General features: G+C 34.8%; 1 protein-coding gene and 1 pseudogene across 3 annotated transcripts in view; both read right to left on the bottom strand.

Annotated features, from left to right (window-relative positions):
* The window catches only part of DIAPH2 (diaphanous related formin 2), an 824,298-nt gene that overhangs the window by 702,820 nt on the left and 96,898 nt on the right, over positions 1-24,580 (bottom strand). The window lies entirely within an intron of this gene.
* Positions 1-24,580, bottom strand: part of LOC142865949 (large ribosomal subunit protein eL33 pseudogene) — a 30,534-nt pseudogene extending 5,954 nt beyond the window's left edge.

The following is a 24,580-nucleotide window of genomic DNA, read 5'->3' as shown; positions in this document are numbered from 1 at the left end:
ATTCAATTTTAATTAATTTAAATGTAAATAACCATATGTGGTCCAGTGCTATTTTATACTTAAATATACCATTCAGCACTCACCTAACTGTAGGCAGTAGAAAAATAGTGCCTTGCCTCAAAATGTTAGTGGGTATTACTCCTCAGCCCCCAAAAGTGGCTCCTTGGTAACATGGGTTTGGGAAATAATGTGTCTAAAGAAAGTTAAACCAAGGACTTCTTAGAATTTTTAAATATGCTAACATACTTCGGTAATTTCTTAGAAGGAAATACAATATGCAATTTTCCTTTGTTATAAAAATAGCCCCTGTTGTGGACTGAATGTTTGTGTGTCTCCAAAATACATATGCTTAAATCCTAATCCCCAATGTGATTGGGGGGTGGAGGGCTGGGAAGGTAATGAGGTCATGGAGGTGGAACCCTCATGAATGGGATTAGTGTCTCCATACAAGGAGACCCCAGAGAGCTCTCTGGCTTTCTTTTTGCCATGTGAACATACAGACAGAAGTCAACAGTCTATAACCCAGAAGGGCACCCTTACTAGAACTTGACGACGTTGATCTCAGACTTCCAGCACCCAGAATTATGAAAAATAAATTTCTTTGGTTAATAAGCCACCCAGTCTATGGTAGTACAAACTAAGAAAGCCCCCAATATATCAAAATTTAATGTGACTTTGTTTGCATTTAAATGTAGTATAGTTATCTTATCTAATGATTTACAAATGCACAATAACTGATCCTAAAAGTCCCATCATTCTCCATCTTCAATTAATTTTCTATTACTTCATACACTGATGCAAAAGATAGTCACATAAGGTAGTGATATCAGCAAGATGTTGAACCATTTTATCATTATACCTATGTCTGGGTATTTATCCCCAAAGAATCTATTGCTTTTTTCATCATTTTGTTTTTGGTTTCTTTTTTAATTTTTTATTTCAGCATATTATGGGAATACAAATGTTAAGGTTATGTATATTGCCCATTCCACCTGCCCGACACCCGATAAATGTTGATCCGTTAATACCAATTTGCTGGTAAGTACATGTGGTGCTGGTTTTTCCATTCTTGGGATACATCACTTAGTAGAATGGGTTCCAGCTCTATCCAGGAAAATACAAGAGGTGCTATATCACCATTGTTTCTTAAAGCTGAATTACTATTCATGGTATTACAATTACTCCATGGTATACATATACCACATTTTATTAATCCACTCATGGATTGATGGGCACCTGGGTTGTTTCCACACCTTTGCAATTGTGAACTGTGCTGCTATAAACATTCGAGTGCAGATGTCCCATTTGTAGAGTGTCATTTGATCTTTTGGGTAGATGCCCAGTAGAGGAATTGCTGGATCAAATGGTAGATCTACTTGTATCGCTTTAAGGTATCAAATCAGGATCTCCAAATTATATATATATTCCCACATTCACTGAAGCATTATTCTCCATAACTAAGAGGCAGAAACAACCTAAATGTTCATCAATGTATGAATGGATAAAGAAAATGTATGTATATACAATAGAATATTATTCAGCCATAAAAAAGAAGGAAATCCTGTCATACGTTACAGCATGAATAAACATGGAGAAAGTACACTAATCAAAATAAGCCAGCCACTAAAGGACAAATACACATGATTCCACTTACATGGTGTATGTAAAGTAGTCAGACTCACTGAAGCAGAAACTAAAATATTGGTTGCCAAAGACTGGGGTGAAGGGAAATAAAGAGGTGCTGTTCAATGAGCATAAAGTTTCAGCCATGCAAGATGAAAAAGTTGGAGATCTGCTGTACAGCATTGTGCCTATGGTTAACAATACTGTACCGTACATTTAAAAAATTGTTAAGAATTGTTAAGTAGATCTCATGTTATGTGTTTTTTTCCCACAATTTATTTTAAAAAGACAGCCATATAAAATACAGCTGAAATCTGCAAACACACTGATTTGTTCCTACCTTGAAATAGGGAGAATACTTTTTTTGGAATAAAAGAACTTCTCTTCTACCTACTACTGGACTAGGAGACATCATATCTAAGTCTCCAGAAAAGTTGGAATGGAGAGAAGAAGGAGAAGAAAAGGTAGGGGAGAGAAAGAGATATCTTGTTTACATTAAATACTTAATCAAGCAGTATTCATATTATCATGGAATATCAGGAAACAAAATTTGTAGCCGAGTATCGAAAAATTTAATAATTTACTATTTTATCTTATATGGCAAACAATGAAATATGCATAAGCAATTAATAACATCTTTACCAAGCATGTCTTAAAACACCTCTAAAATACATAAATATGTGCTAGTATTCAAGGCATTATAAAAAGTTTCTTTCAGTTGGGAAAAAGGATAAAAATAAGATCCCTGGCATCATGTAACTTAAAACAATCATTAATAGAAGAAAATTTAAGAGAAAAATGGTACAAATGGTGAGAGAACTTATGGGGTGGTATCCTTAAAAAGTCATAAAATCAAACTCTAAACTAATCTTACAATCCAATGACAATGATCATTTTTGGTGTTAGCTGAATTTCTATTAAAGATTTTTTTTCTCAATATGGTATTTCAAATGTATTTCTACCTAAGTTCCTGACAGAGTAGTAGTTGAAAAACAACTACACTATTGCTTGCTGTGCAGGCCTTCTTTTGTTGAATAAATGGCTTAATAAAAATGTTTAGAGTAGAAAAGCATTCATGTTGAAAATGTGAAATGTCTTCTTAAATGGACAATTAAGCATTACCACGTTTATGTGATGTGCATACATTTTTAAACATAAACTTTTAAGCAAGATTTAAACCAGCCCTGCAGATATATTCAAAATATAGGGTGGGATGGGGAAAGAATGCACAAACATTTTACTACTGCCTAATAAAATACCTTTTGTCACTATAACTTTAGAATAATGATTAGTTTTTTAGAGTAATACAGGTATTGGTGCAATTGACGGCATTCTGTAAATTATATTATTATGTTCTTTATTTATTTCACATTTATGCCTCATTTGAGTTCACAATTAACAGTAGGTGGGGTTTTGTCTATTTACTGAGTATTTGCTAAATCGGCACGATGATGGAGATATGAGAGAGTGGGAAAGATGGCACCTTTATTAAAGTACCTAGGAACCAGAGTGATGAGCATTACAAAGGGCCATGAAACTAAATCTTCCCATTTAAGAATGGGCCAAACAATATATAAATTTTAGTCTAATTCTTTGAAATGTAATTAGTTATTTTTAATTTATATATTAAAATATCAACCTCAAAAAGAGCTCATATATTTTTTTAAGGTCCACACAAAAGACTTTTTTTTTTTTTTGTATTTCTACGACATCAAATCTTATTTGTGGTAGACAGTAGATATGGGAGTTTCTTCCCTACCCCATCTGAGCCTCAGGGACTAGGTGCCCTCTGAGAGTCCTTCCTGCAGTTATATGCTCTCCTCTCCAGGAAAGCCCATGGTTTGAAAGCCGTTCTCTCCATATCAAGTTTATTGAATTCCTGGCACTCTTTCTCCTCTGCCTAGCATCTCTGACCTCTGTTTAGGAAGGTCTTACCCTCTTTCTGAGTCCCAGACTCTATTATTAATAATTAACTGGGAGGTGATTAGACTAAAGGGACTCCGGCATCCTGGGATCTCATGTAAGCAAACCAAAACCCAACTCAGTATAAACAATCGTATTCTAGGAAAACAAAATTTAAGCTTAACCAATCAGAAACTGCCAACTAGCCGGGCGCGGTGGCTCACGCCTGTAATCCTAGCTCTCTGGGAGGCTGAGGCGGGTGGATTGCTCGAGGTCAGGAGTTCGAAACCAGCCTGAGCAAGGGCAAGACTCTGTCTCTACTATAAACAGAAAGAAATTAATTGGCCAACTAATATATATAGAAAAAATTAGCCGGGCATGGTGGCGCTTGCCTGTAGTCCCAGCTACTTGGGAGGCTGAGGCAGAAGGATCGCTTGAGCCCAGGAGTTTGAGGTTGCTGTGAGCTAGGCTGACGCCACGGCACGCACTCTAGCCTAGGCAACAAAGTGAGACTCTGTCTCAAAAAAAAAAAAGAAAAAAGAAAAAGAAACTGCCAACTAACCTCTCATTAGTGACTTTTCCCTGGAATGATCCAAATAAGGCTACTTGCTCCACTGTAACCAATCAAATTATTTTCTTTGCCTTGCCTTGATATTCACTTGATAAAAACTCCTTGAGTGGAGCCTTGTGGTCTGGGATTGCCTGATCCATGAATCATTGTTTGCTAAAATAAATTATTTAAAATTTTAATGTACCTCAGTGTATCTTTTAACAATAGACTACTAACAATTCCTCTTCAATACTGAAACCTGTGTATCCAGACCTATGACATTTATCAATGTTCCCTGCCTTACTTACAGTTGTCCTCTGGCCTGGCTAGATTATTACTGACTAAGATACTCCTTAACCAATGAGTCCAGGATGTCTATACTTATCCTTCCTTGTTGCAAGAGTAAAAAAATACCTAATTGGCTAACCAAAAAAAGAATGAGTTTAATGTTAAAGTGGCATGCCCAATTAACAGAAACCAGAAGCCAGGAATCAAATGTACATTGGATCATGTATAACTAAAACCTATTAAATGTAATTTCCAATCTTTAAGTTTTCAAATTACAAGCCCTGGGTGTTCTAATTTGAGTATCAGTGATGGGTTGCTATATTGGAAAACTGAGGATTTATCTGTAAAATTATGTATAAGTAAAAGGAAAATTTCCAACATAGATTATAGAATTTTGAATACTGAGGTAGATATTCACAATACAACTATTAGGTTTCTGCACAGAATAATCACCAAACATCTTGTAAAGCCACATCTGTTTTTATTTCAATGAGAGTTAGTAGCAACATAACAAACAAAGAGCTCTCTATTCAAATTTCACTTTCCAAGCTTTCCAGGTTTCCCAATTACAGTGATGGTGAATAATGGAGAAAGTCAGCAACAAGGGCAGATTCTACATAATTGGAAAAGGTAATTTCCTATACTATGTGATGTGCAGGCCACTCTAAGGTCTTATCTGCCTTCCCCTTTACCTAACCAGAAATACCAAGCATTACTCCTCTCAATAGATAATAACATGAGAAGAAATATTTTCAATGAGTCACTGTTACGATGGCTATGCATTACCTAGGATTTTCCAGTAAACCTTCTCACATTCTCTCTCATTTGATTTTTAGATTAGAAAATCTGCACTCAAAACGAATCAAGCTCAGGGGTTGAAATGATGGGATATTTTCAATCTAAGGCAATAACATGAGGTACGGAAACATTACAGTGAAACACTCCACCCTGTGGTAGCCCGGTATTGCAGTGAGAGTTCTGACAGCCACGCAAAGTCCAGACAGAGCACTTCCCCAGGGGTGGACTAAGTTTTCCCTACCATGGTCCCCTTATATATTACCAAAGGGAAAAAATGTTAACGTATCAAGTTTTTCTTTATTTTTGTCTTACTAAATAATTTAGGCGCTGAATCCTTTTGGGAATGAAGTGAGAAATAAGTAAAACCCTACTAAACAAACACAATACCAGATATCTCCTTGGCTCACTCCCTTACCTTGTTCCCCATCTTTGCTCAAATATTACTTTCTCTATAAGGCCCACCCTGACCATTGCAACCCCCACCCCATGGTACTCCTTACCTACTTTATTTTTGGGTGGCACTTACATCTGTTATTTTATTTATTTATATGTAATATATATTTAAATATATATATTTTGATACATATTTATATACATATCAATGCGTGTGTGTAGATATATATGTGTGTATGTATACAGACGTGTGTATATGTGTGTGTGTGTGTATATATATGTGTGTGTGTATATATATATATATATGTGTATATATATTCTAATTGTCCCCACTAGCATACACTCATAAACTGCTATGACAATGCTTGGAAAACAGTAGGCACCCAAATATATACTTGTTATTCTGCCTGTGTTAAACTTTAATAGGTTGCCAGGGTTATCATCAGGGAACTCACCTCAGTGTTATCCTACTTTTTGGCAGTATATCAAGATATATTAAAGAATTTCAGTGACTTTCCTCATTCCCTATGAGATTAAGAGCTTCTGCATTTGAAAATGACACTCTGATAAATTATATGCTTTACTCAAAAGTTGAAAATAAGTCCATTTAGATTCAGAGACTATTAGTGCCTCACTGGAAAGACATGCTTTTTCTTACCACCCAAAGCAATTACTTTTCAAGATGATAGTTATCATTTATTTATGCTGAATAAATTATTTTTAAATTTTAGCATATATTTATAACTTTATTTTTGGAACACTAGAAAGAATTGAACTATGATCATTGTTCAATTAGAATGATTTAGCACTACTTTTGCACTATTTTCCAAAATTAACTTGCCTAACTATCCCAAATTATGGCTGTAAAATGATTTATATTTGGTGAACAAATATTAAAATTAACAATATTTCATATCATTTGGAATACGGTAATAAATTTATTTCCTTATAAGAGTTGCATAAAATGTGCCATTTCTTCCCTTACCTTTCATTTCACCGACAAGAAAAACTATTCTATTCCTGTTATTTATCAAAGCTTAATAAAATACTTCTTTCTGCTATCTGTGTTTGCTAAAAGGAGAAAGACAGATTGGAACTTTGGGGTGGTAGAAAGTAGAAGGGAGGCAGAGAAGAAAGAGTGAATATGAATATTCTACATTTCACTTTAGATATTTAAATTTGAGAAAATGAGATGAAATGTGATACCTACTAGGTATCTGAAAATATAAGACCAGAAAAGCAGGTGAAAATTCTAGATTGAAGATATAAATTTAGAAGTAAACACATAAGGTTGATAATATGAACTCTCATCATGTCAAGCAAATTTTAGTGAAAGAAGAACAAAGAGCTTTGATAAATAACTCAGGAATAGGCAAAATTATTGGGGCAGGGAGATGTGAAGCTAGGAAATAGAAGCAGAGTACAGATAGGTAGAAAGCACAGGAGTTTCAAGAAAGAATGGGTAGTAGGTAGTAACAAATGCCAAAAAGTTTGAAAAAGATGACATTTGAAAAAAGGACTTTGTATTTGGACTCTAAGATAAATGTCATAGATAACCTTGGAAAGAGCTATTAATAGAGTATGTGTGCAGAAATTATGTTATCGAGGATTTAAGTATTCTCTTTTGTTCTACATAGCTACACTAATGCCACTATTACATATTTGCTGAAGAAGAAAATCAGTTCACTATATAAATTACATAATATTGCTATAGAGATCCTTTAGTATTTTAAGATTAAGGGCAATAACTATAATAATTGGTTAAATTAGAGGCTAACATATCATATTTTCCATATGGTATTTGTGATTAGGCAAATATAAATTGATATGAGGTCTCTAAAGCTTTAATTTTTAAAACCAAAATATCATCATATATTACATATAACTCAAGTTAGCAAAAAAAAAATATCTTTTAAAAAGACTGATAATAACAAGTGATAATGAGTAAAACTACTGTTAGAAGTGTAAATTACTCCACCACCTTGGAAAATCATTTGGCATTACTACTGAAGTTGAACTTATATATACCCTATGATGTAGAAATTCCATATACCAAACAGAAATGCATACATATATACATATAAAACCACATTACAAGAGTGTTCATAGCAAAAATACAAATGTCTGCCAATATTTGAATGGGTAAGTTGTGATATAGTCATACAATGGAATACTACATTACTTCGTTTATTTTATTTATAGTATGTATAGCAAACTATGGCCCATAGGCCAAATCTAGGCTGAAGACTATTCTGTAAGTAAAGTTTTACAAGACTACAACCACATTCATTCATTTACACATCATCTATGACTGTTCTTGTGCTACAATAGCTGAGGTGAACAGTTGTGTCAAGGACCATATGACCCACAAAGCCTTAAATATTTACTCTCTGGCCCTTTACAGAAAAAGTTGGCCAACCACAGTCATAGAACAATAAAATTTAAAACTACAGTTATACTCAAAACTGTGAATGACTCTCACAAACATGGGGTTGAGTAAAAGAAGCCAGTTACATAGACATACATACTCTATGATTCAATTTATATAAATTTCAAAAATAGGCAGTATTAAACTATACTGTTCTAAGTCAAATTAGTGGTTGTCTTTGTGGAGGATGAGGGTAGTAGTAGAAATTGGGAAGAACTAGTAATGTTCTATTTCTTGAATTAGGTGTTGGTTATATGGGTGCATTTACTTTGAGATAATTCATTGAAGTGTAGATTTATGATTTGTATACGTTTCTATATGTGTGTATCCCTTCAATAAATGAGATTTAAAAAAATATTTAGAAGGATTATATACCAAATTATTAATAGCTGTTACCCCTAGAGTTTAGGATGAGAAGATTGCATGTTTAATGCATATACTTCTCAGATTTTTTAGCTTTTTAAACAAGCCTATCATTTTAGAAATATGAAAACATAGCTATAAAATATTATTAAATACAGAAATCTTCATCATGAAATGGTTCTGTATTTTTATCAACATGACCTAAAAGATTGTGGGCACTCAAGTGGCAACAGGAGGTCAGAAACTAAATGCTTGTGTCATTAAACATCTCTATGTGTTGTGAGCCAACAATACAAAATCCATTTTGTACCTGTTACTCTATGTTTTATCTAAAAGTTTCATAATCTTATGAAACCCTCTCTCACATTTTTAAAATACAATCTTAATTATCTTTGTCAGATTATAGCTGTTAATATATCTCCTATCTTTAGAAATACTGTGTATTAACATCATGGTCTTAACCATCCCCTTAAGCTAATTCCCCTCCTTCTCAAAGAGATAAAAGACCTCAGGAATTGAAAGTGACATTTAAAAAAATGGTGCTGGCATCTATCAATTGTTGCTTAAAGTAAAGATTTAAGAAAGAAATATTTTTGCATGATTTAATGATTGCTTGCTGTAGCAAAGTTCTTTTGTCTGGGTCTCTAACACAACTCCCTAGAGTGTCTTGTTCAATATGCAACAAAACAATGATGTAGAGGTTTTGACAAAGAGCCCATCTCCCTATTGAGGTGGCATTACAGGATAATAGCTGCCTAAGCTACATAATTCAATGAGATATATTTTAGTATTAAAATATCTGTTAATCAGTTTTTAAAGCTGCGATGTTCAAAACTCAGAACAATATGTAAAACATTCCTTTACCAAAGGGAATGACTAATCTTCTGTACAGCTTTGATAAGTTACAAGAAATAGGTTTATCTCAGAAGACTGGTTATGATTAATATGCAGTTCGTAAAGCTCCTTAGCTCTGTATGGTCTCTCTCTAACTGAATCTAATAAAGATAGGTCACGCATTTTTCATATTCCTTTTTCACCCATGACAGATCTCTAATAGGATTTATATGCATTTGATATTAATTGTATCGGGGACTGCACCAACTGCAATAATCCTTCATTTCTTTGCCTTTTTAAACCTATACATAAATTACAAAGTTTCCATTTTTGTTTGACTGCCGCTCTCACTGACGATCAACCATGTTAAGGATAGAGAGGTAGAGAGAGATTAAGAACCACCTCACCTAGTTCACTGAAATGCCAAATGATACGAAAGGCTATAAACCCAGCTTTGAGAGCTGTTTTAGCTATCCTCTCCCTTGTGTCAGAAGAGCTCAAGTATATAACATCAGTGAAAACCTTGCACTCTGAATTGGCGAGGAAAGGACATGCTTTTAATAACCACCTCACAGAGGGGTGCTGGCAGTAACCCATCATTCTGATGAAGTATTGCTTTTCTAACCATCTACAGAGACAACACAGGAAATGTAAAAATGAGATAGTGCTACCTAGAATGAAAAACCGAGTATCCTGGGGACTCAATCTAAAACAGTCCTTAATTTTAGCTCTGAACTCAAGAAAGGCTTCACTTATGTCTGGGGGAAAAACAAATGCATCTTGTGAGACTATTCAAACTATAATTGAAGTTAAGAGAAGTGGACAATTATATTTTTACATTCTATATTCTCCACTATGACATAAATAGTGAAAAATTTCATTCTGCAAAAGAGCATAGCAAGGGATTTGAGAAACTAATAAAATGTTGCTTTACACTCTCTATCAAAACACATGGCTATTAGTGAATAAAATCAAATGGGAAAAAAGTAGGTCACAACTGTAATGATTTTCTTTTGCTTGAAACAGACTACATAGAAATTCACCATGTAAATGTCTCTCACACATATAGAAATTTTAAAGAAAACCCACAAGTAAGACTGTATGGCTGATTAAATTTATAGGATTCCTTCATGGTAATTTATATATTCATATATATAATTTTATATTAATATATAACATATGTATAATTTTTATACTAGAATTAAGAAAGATTTAATTACATACTTTTAAAATGTATGCCCGAGAAAAAAATGAACACAAATTCAGAAGTCTATTAACTAAAGACAGGCAACCAAACACACCTCATCCATCTATAAAGGTGACATTAAACATTCTGCTTCTGGCCATAAAGGAGTAACTGGTACTAGACCAGCACTCCATCTATAAACAACTAGAAAATCAGACAAAATATATGAAACAACTGTTTTCAGACATTGGACAATAGGCCGAACAGGGTTGTGATCCCTGAGAGAAAGGAAACAAATTAAGTGAACCCTATAGCCATCCACGTTTTGTGTTTGGAAGTACTTCACACATTACAATGCAGGGAGGGGACAAACCATGCAGAGTACTGCAGTCTTGCAGAGCTGAAAAGAGAGATGGGAGATCAGGGAGGCAAAGGCAGCTTGGATTTAAGGGGCACAGTACCAGAGAAGAGGAATCCCCACAGAAAAAATAGTTCCAGATACCTGCAGTGGAGTCACCTTGAGTTTTTGATTGAATATCAATCTGTGCTTGTGTACAAGAGACTCCATGAGAATGGGCACAGAACTACTATCAGAAAAAGAACAACTAACAGTGAAGAATAAACTTAACAACTACTGAAGATCACACAGGGCTGAGAGACACTTGGATTCTGATCAGAGTGGAGAGACTTCAGAGACCAGAAAAAGGCCATACTTTAGAAGGAGAACTAAACCAGAAAGAGAGCAAATGCTACTTTAGATTCATGCAAAGTTTAAACATGAGTCTTAAAATGATCAAGCTGATTGGCATATAAGTTAACTACCTGCTAGAACAAAGCCTGACACTCTTTAAGACAACCAAAATCCAACATTCAACAATTTCACATTCTAATAGTCAGTACCCAGTGAAAACATTACTAGCCAATCAAAGAAACAGAAAAACACGGCTTAGTGGAAATAATTCCAGACATGACAGAGATGATGGGAATAGCAGGCAAGGACTTTAAAACATATTACTTGTATGTTCAAGATTTAAATAAAATCATGAACACAATGAGAAGAGAAATGAAACTATAAAACAGCATCAAATGAGACACTGGAGCTGAAAAAAAACACCATATCTCAAATGAAAATTTCACTGTATGGGCTTACCAACAGATTAGACACTACAACAGAAAAGACAAGTGAAATTAAAATAATGGCAATAAGAACTACCAGTCTGAGACACAGGAAAAAAGGCTAAAAAATTATTAGCGCCTTGGTAACATATACAACAGTATAAAGTGATCTACTACAAAAGAAATTTCCAAAATGGTGAGAGGATAAATCAAACAAAATAGTTGAAGAAATAATGACCCACAATTTTCCAGATTTGATGAAAACCATCAACCCACAAATGTAAGAACTCAATGAATCCAAAAGAAGATACAGCTGGCCCTCCATATCTGCAGGTTTCACATCCAGGGATTCATCCAACTATGGATGGAAACCTGCAGATATAGAGGTCTGACTATACTATGCCATTTTTTATAAAGGACCTGAGCATCCACATCATTTGGCAATCCATGAGAGGTCCTGGAACAAATCCCCCATGGATATGAAGAACAGTCTATAAACATAAAAAAGTTAAAAGCATCTCCAAGTTACATTATAATCACTTTGTCAAAACCCAATAATAAAGAAAAAAATTTTAATAGTAGCCAGAAAGACATGTTACACAGAAGGGAACAGAGTTTTAAAAGATTGCTAACTTCTCATCGAAAACAATGCAAGTCAAAGCCTAGATTTATTAAAAAAAAAAAACACACACACACACAAATATCCAAACAAACAAACAAAAAACAATGCAAGCCAGAAGACAATGGATGACATATTAAAATGCTGAAAGAAAATAAACCAAAAGAGGAAAAAAAAAACCTTATCACCTTAGAATTCTGTATCCCATGAAAATATCCTTCAAAAATAAGGTGAAATAAATATAAAAGTATTCACCTTCAAAAAGTATGGTGAAATAAATACATTTACAGACAAACATAATCTGAAAAACTCCAATGCAAATCCATTGCAAGAGAACTTGTACTATAAGAAATACTTAAAGGAAATTCTTCAGGCTGAAGGAAATTGATACCATATAAGGAAAAAAATACCATATCTCAAATGAAAATTTCACTGTATGATACCACATAGAAACTCAGATCTATATAAAGGAATGAAGAGTGCCAGAAATGTGTGTGATAGTGTGAGAATATACAGGACATTGTTTATAGTTTATTTTCCTTAAAATATAACAAATTATTTAAAGAAAAAATAACACAATGTATGGTGAGATCCATCACATATACAGAAGTAAAATGTTTGATAATAATACAAAAGATGGGGTAATAAATATAAGTATGCTACTGCAAGGTGCTTACAACAAGAAGGTATATAATATTATTTAAAGCTACCTATTATAAGATAAAGATGCATATTGAAAGTCCTGTAGTAACCACTGAAAATTAAATCAAAGAGGCATGTCTAATAAGCCAATAGATGACATCAAATGGAATAGTTAAAAAAATACACAATTCAAAAGGAGTCAGGACAAAAGTTTAAAAGGAACAAAGGACAGATGGAATAAATGGAAAAGAAATGAGAAAGTAGATATAAAGACAGCCATATTAATAATTATCTAGTCATCCCTAGGTATCCAGGGGGGATTGGTTCCAGGATCCCCCTCAAATATCAAAATCCACAGATGCTCAAGTCCTTTACAGTTCGCCCTCCATATCTATAGGTTCTGCATTCACTAATTGTCTGTTGGTTAAATCTGAAGATTCAGAACCCAAAGACATGAAGGGGCCAACTGTATTAAATGTAAATGGATTAAACATATCAGTAAAAGGGCAGATACTTTGAGAAAACAAAGAATTACCCAAACATGAGCTATCTAACAGACTCACTTTAAATATAAAGATACACATACATTAAAAGTAAAAGGAGAGAAAACGATATATCATACAAATATAATCATAACTAAGCTGGAATAGATAAACAAATATCACACAATATAGAATTTAGGAAAGGAATATTACCAAAGATAAAGAACATCCATAATTATGTAATAAGAATATATATAATAACAGTGATTCAAAATCATAAAGCAAAATATGATAAAACTAAAGGAAAAATAGACAAATCCACAATTATAGTTGATTTCATGATGCCTCTTTTCAATAACCGATAAAATATGTAGAAAATCATTAAGAAAATAGAAGACTTGCTAGGCACAATGGTGTATACCTATGATTCCAGTTACTTGGGAGGCTGAGACAGTAGGATGGCTTCAGTCCAGGAGTTCAACACCAGCCTGGGCAACATAGCAAGACCCCATCTCAAAAATAAAAGAAGAAAGAGAAGGAAGACTTGACCACTATTACCAACTTACTTGGTTTAAATGAAGTTTATAGAATACTTTAACTGAACATAGAATATACTTTTTTTTTCCAAGTATACCTGGAACATTAAACAAAATAGACCATACACCAGGCCAAAAAACTAGTCTTAGTCAATATAAAAGTAATGAAATAAAGCTATAATCACTCTTCTCTCAAATTTTCAATTATTAAAATTACACTGAAATAACCAGCTACCTGCCACCTACTAGAAACTACTAGAAGACCAGAACAAATGATATGGAGGTCAGGGTTCATTTCAGTATAAGAACTGCTGCTCTAAACATTTGTTGAAATGGTAGGTCAAATGGTAGCCACCAAACAAAATCTCTACACTCAAACCCCCAGAACCTGTGAAAGTGACCTTATTTGGACAAAGGGTCTTTACAAATATAATTAAGGATCACAAAATAGGATTGATCCTGGATTATCTGAATGGGCCCTAAATCCAATGACAAGTAACCTTATAAAAGATACACAGAGAACAGTCAAACCAAGAAAAGCAGAAGACCACGTAAAGTCAGAAGAAGAGATTGGAATTATGCAGTCACAAACCAAAGAATGTCTGGAGCTACCAGAAGCTAAAAAGAGGCAAGAAAGGATTCTCCCCTAGAGCTATCACAGGTAATGGAGCCCTGCCAGCACCTTGATTTTAGATTTCTGGCCTCTAGAACTATGAGATAATACATTTCTGTTGTTTTAAGTCAACAAGTTTGTGGCAATTTGTTATGGCAGCCCCAGGAAACTAATACAATTACAAAGGTGAGAATTTCTCTAGAGCCTATATATTAAAGGAGATTTGTTATATTATAGGATATAGTTAACTTCAACTTGAATTGATGATGCCTGTTTGCTCTCCAACATAATTGTGTCTATTTACAATTTCCTTAAGCAAAAAATAAGAGTTGGTATTAACAGACTTTTTTTGGCAATTTAATGAGTGTAAAATCCTCATTTTGTTATTTTAATGGTCCTAGTACAGTTGAACTGGTCTGGGCAACTGGACTACCCGAATCTAAGATCCTTGCCAACTCAAGTCTACTTCCATAATTTTTCATTTATCCATTCAAAACAGCTTTACAGAGTACCTACTTTGTGTCAGGCACTAAACTCAGCACTAAGAATTATGGTCTCAATGTTTGTGTCCCTCCAAAATTCATATGTTGAAACTCCAACCGCCAGTATGATAGAATTAAGAGGTGGGGCCTTTGGAAGTTGATAAGTTCATGAGGGTATATCCCTCATGAATGGGATTGATGCCTTTATAATAGAGGCCCAAAGGAGCTTGTTTGCCCCTTCTACCATGTGGAGACTCAGCAAGAAGGCATCGGCTATGAAGCAGAGAGCAAGCCCTTACCAGACACGAAATCTGCTAGCACCTTAATCTTGGACTTCCCAGCCTCCAGAATTTTGAGCAATAAATTTCTGTTGTAAATAAACTATCCTATAATTAGCCAGGCATACACAGTGGAGTGCACCTATAGTTCCAGCTACTTGGGAGGCTGAGACAGGAGGATCACTTAAGCTCAGGAGTTTGAGGTTACAGTGAGCTATGATGACACCACTGCACTCTAGCTGGGGCGACAGAGTGAGACTCTGTCTCCAAAAAAGATTTAAAAAATCAAAATAAATAAACTATCCCATTTATGGTATTTTGTTACAGTAGCCTGAATAGACTAAGACAGATATATATATGAACAAAATATTATCTGTCTTTGTATCTCGCCAGCTGCCTTACCTCAACAGTTTTATACACACATGTACATGGACACATATATATTAATATATATCTACACATGTGTATTTTTTTCTCTGAAATAGACTATAAGTTTGGTAGGAATGAGAATCTATTTCTATTATACTACTTTTAAATTGGCTATTAGCGTTTCGCACATAAAAGTTCAATAAATCTTTTCTGAAATTAGTCAAATATACAAGATGACCCATTCACAGATCTTTTTTTAACCTCAATCTACAATACCCTAGTTAAAAGATAAGATGAGTTTTTTGCTCTGAGTTTTCCACTTTCTGACATATTTACTACCTTTTCGATAAGGAAGGTAACTTACAGTCTAGTATGGCTGGTTAAGGGGAAGACTGAAGCGTCTGGTTAAAGAACAGAGATGTTCTCAGTAAGATATTATATGATTATGTTGAGGACATGGTGGAGGTAGAAAAAAATAAAATCCTGAGACATTAATTTCAATTACTATCATGTTCTCTGTCCCGGTAACCCATTCTTTAGCAAAGCACAGCTTGATGATTAGACGAATATGACAGAGGAATAAAATAAATGCATCTTGATGCAGTGAAAACACTAGAGACTTTGGCATCAGACCTGGATTTGACTCCTGATTCCATTTGACAAATTCTGTTACTTTAAGCAAGTTATTTCTCTCTCTAACCTGTAGCTTCTTCATCTCTAAAAGAGCAAAACTGCCTAAAGAACTGTGAGGATGATATGAGATAAAGGCAAATGCCTGGGTACATAGTAACTACCCCAATATGAAAGTTCTTTTCTACTTCCCTAATAAAAGTAGAACATAAAACATATGAGCGAAGGTTGATAATTTGGTAGTAGTTAACAAAGTCTTCAAAAATAGGCATACTCTGACCCAGAAATTCTACTTCTTATATCTAAAGGGAAAAATTAAACATGTACTTAAGGTTGCATAAATAAACATGTTCATTTTAGATTTATAATCGTATAAACTTGAAAACAATCCAAATGTCTTTCAGTAAAATGGTTAAATCAATTATTATACATCCATATAATGCATGAGATATGTTTCCAAAGAGAGAGAGGACTTTCCCTCTGCTCTCTGGGAGGGAACAGTATTAATAAGAAGACTTCTTAATCCCCTTCTCCAAACCCTAACTTTCTCCTTCCCTTAGATGGACAGATTTATCTAATTAATCCAATTGGTGGGACTCTTGTTACTCTTTAAGCCTCCATTCTCTACGGGCAGGGTTATTCTGTCAAAGGTCACTGTTCACACATTGACCCATATCGTATTTCTTTCTTCTTTGCACTTGGACCCCTGTAACAATCCCCATCTACTTTATTTCCCCAAGGTAAACCCAACAGGATCTCTTTCCACTCCAAATGGTCTGCTGTTTTTGGAGGATTCAAACTTCCAACATAAAGGAATAGTACAGAGTCATTAAAATTATGTAGCCTTATTTATTTTGACATGGAAAGACAACCATACTATCTTTTTCTGTAAAAATGAAAAATACACAAACACGCAAACCTTAACACTGCTTTTCTGAAGAAAGTAAGATGAAAATGTTTTTTTGGGGGGAAAGGTCTATTTTCTTAACTAGTCTTTATACAAAATGGTTGTACTATTTGTATAAAGGTATTACTTTTTTTTCCCACTTTTATTTATTTACTTTTCATCAGTTTAAATTCTTGAGGGGTACAGCATCACACAGATTCTGTGTCCAATGGCATTAGCAGGAAGGTTGCTTCGGAATTTGGCACGAACCATGCCAATGTTTCTGTGGGCGCAAGTTACCTTTCCCCAGATTACTCTGGTTTTGTTTGGTTTGCCACCGGGAGTCACTGTGTTGTTCTTTGCTTTGTATACATAAGCACATCTCTTGCCCAAATAGAATTCAGTTTCGTCTCAGGCATAAACACCTTCAATTTTAAGAAGAGCTATGTGCTCTCTTTGGTTGCGGAGACCGTGCTTATTGCCAGCAAAAATGGCCTTCGACCACAGCCTTCCAGACATATTTGCCTTTTAGAAGTCTTGTTCCCAGGAGACCTCCACAGGCTCCAAGATGGCGGAAAGAGAAACGCAAGAAGGTATTACTTTTTAAGTGGGAAAACAGAATTGAAAGAAAAGACCAACTTAAGAAACATCAGTAATAGCCATGCACAGTAGCTCATGCGTGCAGTCCTAGCTAAATTTTGGAGGCTGAGCCAGGAGGATCACTTGAGCGTAGAAGTTCAAAGTTGCAGTGAGCTATCACTGCACTACCGAGTTCTAGCCCAGGTGACAGAGCAAGATCTTGTCTTAAAAAAAAAATCCTCAGTAATAACATGCATAACAGGGAGCAAAATCAAAATACATAGTAAGCTAAAGTGACCTCTTTCAACTCTCCAATGGATCTAAGATTGCAGAACTAGGTGTGTTTTCCTCAAGTGTGCTTTCCTAAACAGAAGTTGTAATATGGTAGAACTTAAAATCCAATAACAAGAAATATCAGAGCTTTTAATATCCTAGGTAAAATCCTATTGTTCTGAAAACTGTCACTCTATATAGTAAAATGATGATATAGCAAAATTAGTCCTCATAACAGGTAGCAACCCTGTAACAGCAGTATTATAAAGGGATTCTACCACTGTTCCATTATGCTTATTCATTGACAAATATACTTTTTTCAAAGCACCCAAACTCATTATAATAATTTAACTATTAGTAACACCTCCTTGGAGCCTATTTTAAAGTAACTTTCATTTCAAAATGTAATGATATTGAAATAAAAAACATTATCAGGCCTATACAAACAAACCTATTTTAAAATATCTAAAATTTAAATAAATTAACATTGAAATGAACTAACCAACTCTAAGTCTCCAAAGTTACATCAAATTTACATACTATTGAAATTATGCTTTTATAGCAACTGAAGTGTTAAACTAACTGTAGCATACACAATGTCATATATATCACAGGATTCAAATTAATGAGAATATTCAATCTAATCTGATAGAAAAAATATCCCCAAACCTATATGTGTTATATAAGCAGTCCTAATTTACAAGTGAGTTGTATTCTAAAGTCTGTTTATAAATCAGTTGGGGAAAAAAAAAGGAGAAGAAACCTCTGGAACATACTTCACAAGAAAAATAAGTTTAAATAAAATGCTTAAGAGCTGAGGCTATCCTGAAAATACACTTAGCCCATAAAATAATGTATGATCATAATAACAGAAGTATTAAGCCTTGAACCCCTTGCAACTGCAGGCAGTAAGGGATGGAGTCAAAAGGAAGCCCTGAAAACTGAGTTGTTGTTGGGGAGGAAAAGACCACCATTCCAGCTTTGGTAGTACTGGGCGACTAAAAGCAATGGAGGAATCCAGCATTATGGGGGCCAAGCGCTCATGTTCAGAACGATGAATGAACTGTCTGTAAAATGAGCAATTTCTTACAAAAACTCCTTGTAAGAAAGTATCGAAACAATCCAGGAAGAATAACCGTACAAAACCAAAGAAACCAGTAAATACTATGAAATTAAGTGTTGTTTCACAGTTCTGAACTTAAAAGTAAGGGCTAATAGGTCTGCATTTCATTTACCACAGGTAGATTCCCCTACTAGAAACTTCTAGAATAATAAGGAGCCACTTTACATGTGCTGCATATTCTTCTATCTATAATTATTCTTGTTTCCCTATAGTGACTGTGGCAAATCTACTGGCTATCATATCAAGAGACCCAGGGAGTACTTTTGGGTAGGAAGCAGCCCAGCATAGCAATTAAGAGATCAGAGTTTAACATCAGGCACAACTAACCTTTGGCAAGTTAGTTAATTTTTCTGAATTTCAGCCTCCTAAACTGGAGATAACACTAATGATCACCTCATAATATTACAGTGAGAATTAAATGAGGTCATCTATGAAAAACATTTATTGATCACAGTGCCACATAGTACATGGTCAGTAAATGTTATTGGAGAGTCCTACCAGAGATGTTAGGACAGGTAGGGACCTTTACATAATAAGACCAGCATCATTATTCTCCCACTTGGTAAGTATAACTGCCAGGTGGACATAGAACTACATAACAGAAACCTGAAAAATAGGGTTTTGGGTTTTTTTTTCCCCTCTCCATGGGATGGTACCAAGGGTCACGTATATATTATCCTATTTCAATGTTTAATTGCCTTCCCTTTCCCCACAAAGTATTAAGATTTCTTTGCCTCATCAAGAACAGGAAACTGTTTTTTACACAATATATTTGATTGGTGAGCAATTATTTTCTTTGGAAATTCATCTCAGAAATAAAAGTGAGGCAATAAGGGAGCATGAAAAATGTATTCCAAATTTTACTATATATTTCTGGAAACTTCTCTCTTTCATTTGGTATAGTTCTTCTGCAGCTGTACCCATAACATTTTTAATTATATTAAGTACGAATAAGTACTGAATATTTTTCCCATGAGCTTGCATGGAAAGCTAAACACAATGAGTCCTTCATCCAGCATAACCAGTGATCCACGAATGTGTACTGTATATTTGAAAGCTCTCTCTTTAAGTAGAACACTAAAAGGGGGGAGGGGGAGCTAACTATTCCTGATGGAAACTTTTTGGAAATATATTACACATAGACTGCACTGATGAAGAATACATTGAATTTCCCCTTGATGACTCCTCATCAAGATCAATTTCTATTCCATGCAATAATACAGCAATGCCCTCCGAAACCACTGAAGAGCGTGGGCCTGTTTTTCTCTCTGCGAAATAACTGAAGACTACTATATTTTTATAGTTCCTCCTTCTGCTGCTAGCTGTCACATCTCACTGTCAATAGCACCTTTCATTTTTTTTTCTTTTCAAAACATAAGATTAACTGGGTGAGAGCCTGAGTTGACACCCACGATTCTCTAAGACACATAGGAGTCTTTTTCCCCCCTTTATTTGCAAAAATGAGGACAATACCGCAAATAGTTGAGATCAGTCAGAATACTGAGTTCCTGATAAGGGGCCTCTGCTGAATACAAAACTGCCATAATTACATTCCCAAAGACAGGAAGATAAAGCCCAATTGATAGAAACCTTTACAATCAGAAAAGGTGTTATCACAGAAAACTACATAAAGCAGTAATCAAAGGTGATTTTCTATCAATCACATGGAGATGCCATCTATCAGGGATTTATCTAAATAGCTCAGAAATTAAGCTTTGAACATTTTAGGACATGTGATACAACAATAATATGCCTAGATTTTCTGGAATCCTCACTTTCTTCTATGCTTTATTATTTTCATAGATCCTGCCCTATGAATACTCCAACCCACCAACCAAAATAAAGAAAATTCAACAGTCTGACTAAAAGCCGATATAATATTACATGGTCTGTAACAACTATCGGTAACCAGGAATCAACAGAGAGTATGCCTAGTCGACCATATTTGCAAGACATGCATGGAATATGAGCAGCTGTACCTTCAGCAAGCTTTCAAGCTCTGATTGTGGGAAGGAGGATCAGGTATGTTCGGTACATTTACAAAGCTCAAGAAGGGAATTGAGCAACAATGCAATTCAATGAGCAGGCACTTAAACCACTGAGGCACCTCTAACAAGGAACAGAAATCTTAATCTCCCTCTCTAACATAAGACTAATTTGAAGTACTAAATGAAATGCCATGTAGTTTACTTCTCCTACCAAAAGCAGTATTCATACAAAGCCATGCTCTGCAGAAAAATTAATATAACGAGCCTGATACTACTACTTATAGAAGACTTGCACGAAAAGTTGGCCTTTGGCTGGTGTCTGAGAACTTGAAACTGGAAAGTATTCCCACTGCTTCCTAACTATTAAGGATGGTTTACCATGCCTGTTCATACAAACAATATGGTTTAATACCAAATATCTGCTTTATTTTGAGGAGGAGTTTGGAATTTTGGTACATGCTAAACAGAGAGTACATACATGACTAGCCCCCAGTAAACACCTTGGGCATTGATAGGCTTCCCTGGGCAAGAACATCACACATATGTTGGGGCATTTTCACTGCTGGATGAAAAGAGTGTGCTGTGTGACCCCTTGTGGGAGGGAGACAGCATAAGGCAGCCTACCCAGAGATTCCTTCAAACTCCACCGGTATCTTTTTCCCTTATAATATGGACGTGTATCCATCTCTAATATGCCACTGTAGTAATCCTAGCTGTTAATAAAACTACATTCTGAGTCCTACTAACAAATCTCTGAGAGTAAGGATGGTCTTAGAAACCTTCGACACACATGCCTACTATACGTTATGGCACTGTGTCAAACGTGGAAGAGAGAAGAATACAAAATTGATTAATACTTGGGTCCTATCCTCAAATTGCTTATCATCTAATGGGAGAGTTGAGAGGGTGTGCTGACAACAAACCAGTATGCTGGGAACAAACACACACTGATCATTCATTCAAAATTTTAATGAGCATCTACTATATTCCTAGAAATGTTAGGTAATAGGCATAATGGGAATATAAAAATTAAATACAGTCTTTGTATAATGGCGCTTATATTACTAATAAAACATGTACACAGTAACATATGATCCTCTTGGAAATGACATTGCCTGAAATAGAAACAAAAAGATGTTAACTATTCCATCATGGACATTCCAATTTACTCTGACTTATAATTTGACTTGCACAATTTATAGGCTTCCTTCAGTAATAATAGAGGTGTGTTGATTTTCATCAAAGCATTTCAAGAGGAGAGGGTGGTGGGCCCTAAGTCTTGCCAGACCCTTTACTACACTTGATCTTGGCCAAAAGGCAGAGAAGCGACTGTTAGACCCTTTAAATACTTCTTGTAGGAGCTTTCCTAGAATTCATCAACTATCAACTCAGCATCAAGCACTGTGCAAGATTCGTTTGAAATAGAAATACAAATTCCTAACCTTCAACCTTCAACAACAGTCTCCTCAAAGAGATACAGAAGTAAATAAATTATTGTAAATCCATGTTACAGATGTGAGAAGTTTGCACTAGGTGATATGATAATGCAAATGAGGAACATGCAACTAATGATCTCTACTATTAGACACTAATAATGTTACAAAACAAATGTGTGACAAGGAGCTAACAATTATAACACCTGAGTAGCAGAGTCTTAAAATTAGCTATAAGATGATTACTACTATCTATACTTTAAAATAGTTATATTTTCCTTTCAGTTCTAAAATTAGAAAAACATTTTATCAAGATATAGTTTTACCTGATATAAAAGCCAGCATAACTATCCTTTAAAAGTAATGTCTACCCTTCTAATCAATAATGGCACTGATGAATAAATTACATTAGGCCCTGTGTACATCCCCTAAAACATGTAATTTTGCATTCCTCCCATCAGAAAAAGTTTCCAACATTGAAAGCTATGTTTAGCTTTATTTGGCATTATGTTGAAAAGGAGCCTAATTTTTTAACTAATTTCCTTTAAACCAACAAAAAACAATGTTTATAGAGGGGAAATAAATCTTGAAATTACTTTTAATCACTTCATTAAATTTAAACCTCTTTACCTTAAAAAAAAAACCACACAAATGTTTCTTTCTTTACACAGAATATTACAATCTCCTATCTTTGAAGACTTCAAAAATATATTAGTTCAAAATCCATTTCTTGGTTCCCACTGAGATTTAAATTACCTGAAACTAATAGCCTCACTGCAAGAGTTCTATTCCATGGCTTGTAAGTTGAATTCACCAGCATGACATCTATGTTTTATATATGTAAATTCCACAGGTTTACTGTAAATTCATGACATCAACAACACTGGTTGCCTAAAAAATTGGTACTGCTACTGAAACAAATACACAAAATGAGACAGGAAGTAGCCATAATTTTTCCTTCTTGCCTATTTTATTGTGGTAATCATGGAAAAAAAGGAGATAGTCTAGAGCACCAAAACTAAGATAGCAGCTGAAAGCTGTGTAAACTATAAGAAAAAGAAATATTTGCATATAAATCAAAGCAAGCAATAAGGTTTACATCATGGAACATAATATAAAATTATTTTATTACAGAAGCTACTGCTTGCATACTAGCTTCAATTATTACATTTTCTAAACTTTGGCACAGGCAATATTAAAAGAAACTTTACTAGCAATTACATATACAGTATCGACCAGGGTTCTCCTTTACCTTTTGAAATCTTCCTAATACTACAAGGAGCCTAGTCTGCAAAACAAAACATTAAAGTATTGCTGGGGTAACCTAAAAGAATTAGTGTCATGAGCAGTGAAAGTAAACCCCAGTGAGGGGTATTTCAGCTTGGAGCTCTCTCACTTATCTTCTCTATGTATTTATTTCCTCTGCTACATAGCTATGCAAATAACATTGTCAGTGCTCATCAAATTGGAATCAATAGTTTACATGTTTGTTTTTTTCTTTTTACACAAACAGAAGCTGATCCTAAATACATCTGTTATCTCTTCAGTAGTAAGAATTATATTTAGGATAACTAAATTATATTTGTTACCAGTTTTGATACTCTTGCAAAATCTGCTTACAATCACAGCTATTCACAACAGACACGACTAATTCCAAATTCTAATTACTTGAAGCCCCTTTCTCCACTGTGCCTTAATGACTCCCTGGTAATCAGGTGAGCACTTATGGTAGGATAGTAACTTCTTCAGAGGTTATCAAGGGGCCATTTATTTATTCCTTTCACCACCAGATTCTTGATTACTACTGCACTAAATAACTTTTATACTATGTAATAGCGTAAAGCTTCACTGATGGCAACAAGGGACTTTTAGTACCTTTCTGTGGAAAAGGGCCTAGGGGTACAATCATATTTTGGATTAACTCCCTTGATTTCTTCAACTCTGTCTTCAAACATGCACAGGTTTCCTCAACATTGTAAAAGTCTCCACGTGACACAGCTTACCTCCTTGCTCCCTGCAGTCCTCAAGGACATTCTCCTCTGCTCTTCTTTTTTGCTCCCTTAGCTCCAGTTTATCCTTCTGCTCTCTAGAAACATAAGCACTCCCTGACAACGCCTAGTCTTTGGCCCTCTACTATTTTCTGTCTACTCTCTCTGCTTCAGGGAG

This window comes from Microcebus murinus, chromosome X, assembly GCF_040939455.1.
Source record: "Microcebus murinus isolate Inina chromosome X, M.murinus_Inina_mat1.0, whole genome shotgun sequence".
In the NCBI taxonomy this organism is placed as follows: domain Eukaryota; kingdom Metazoa; phylum Chordata; class Mammalia; order Primates; family Cheirogaleidae; genus Microcebus; species Microcebus murinus.
Note: the sequence above shows the minus strand (reverse complement) of the source record. Positions and strands in the feature narration are given on the sequence as shown.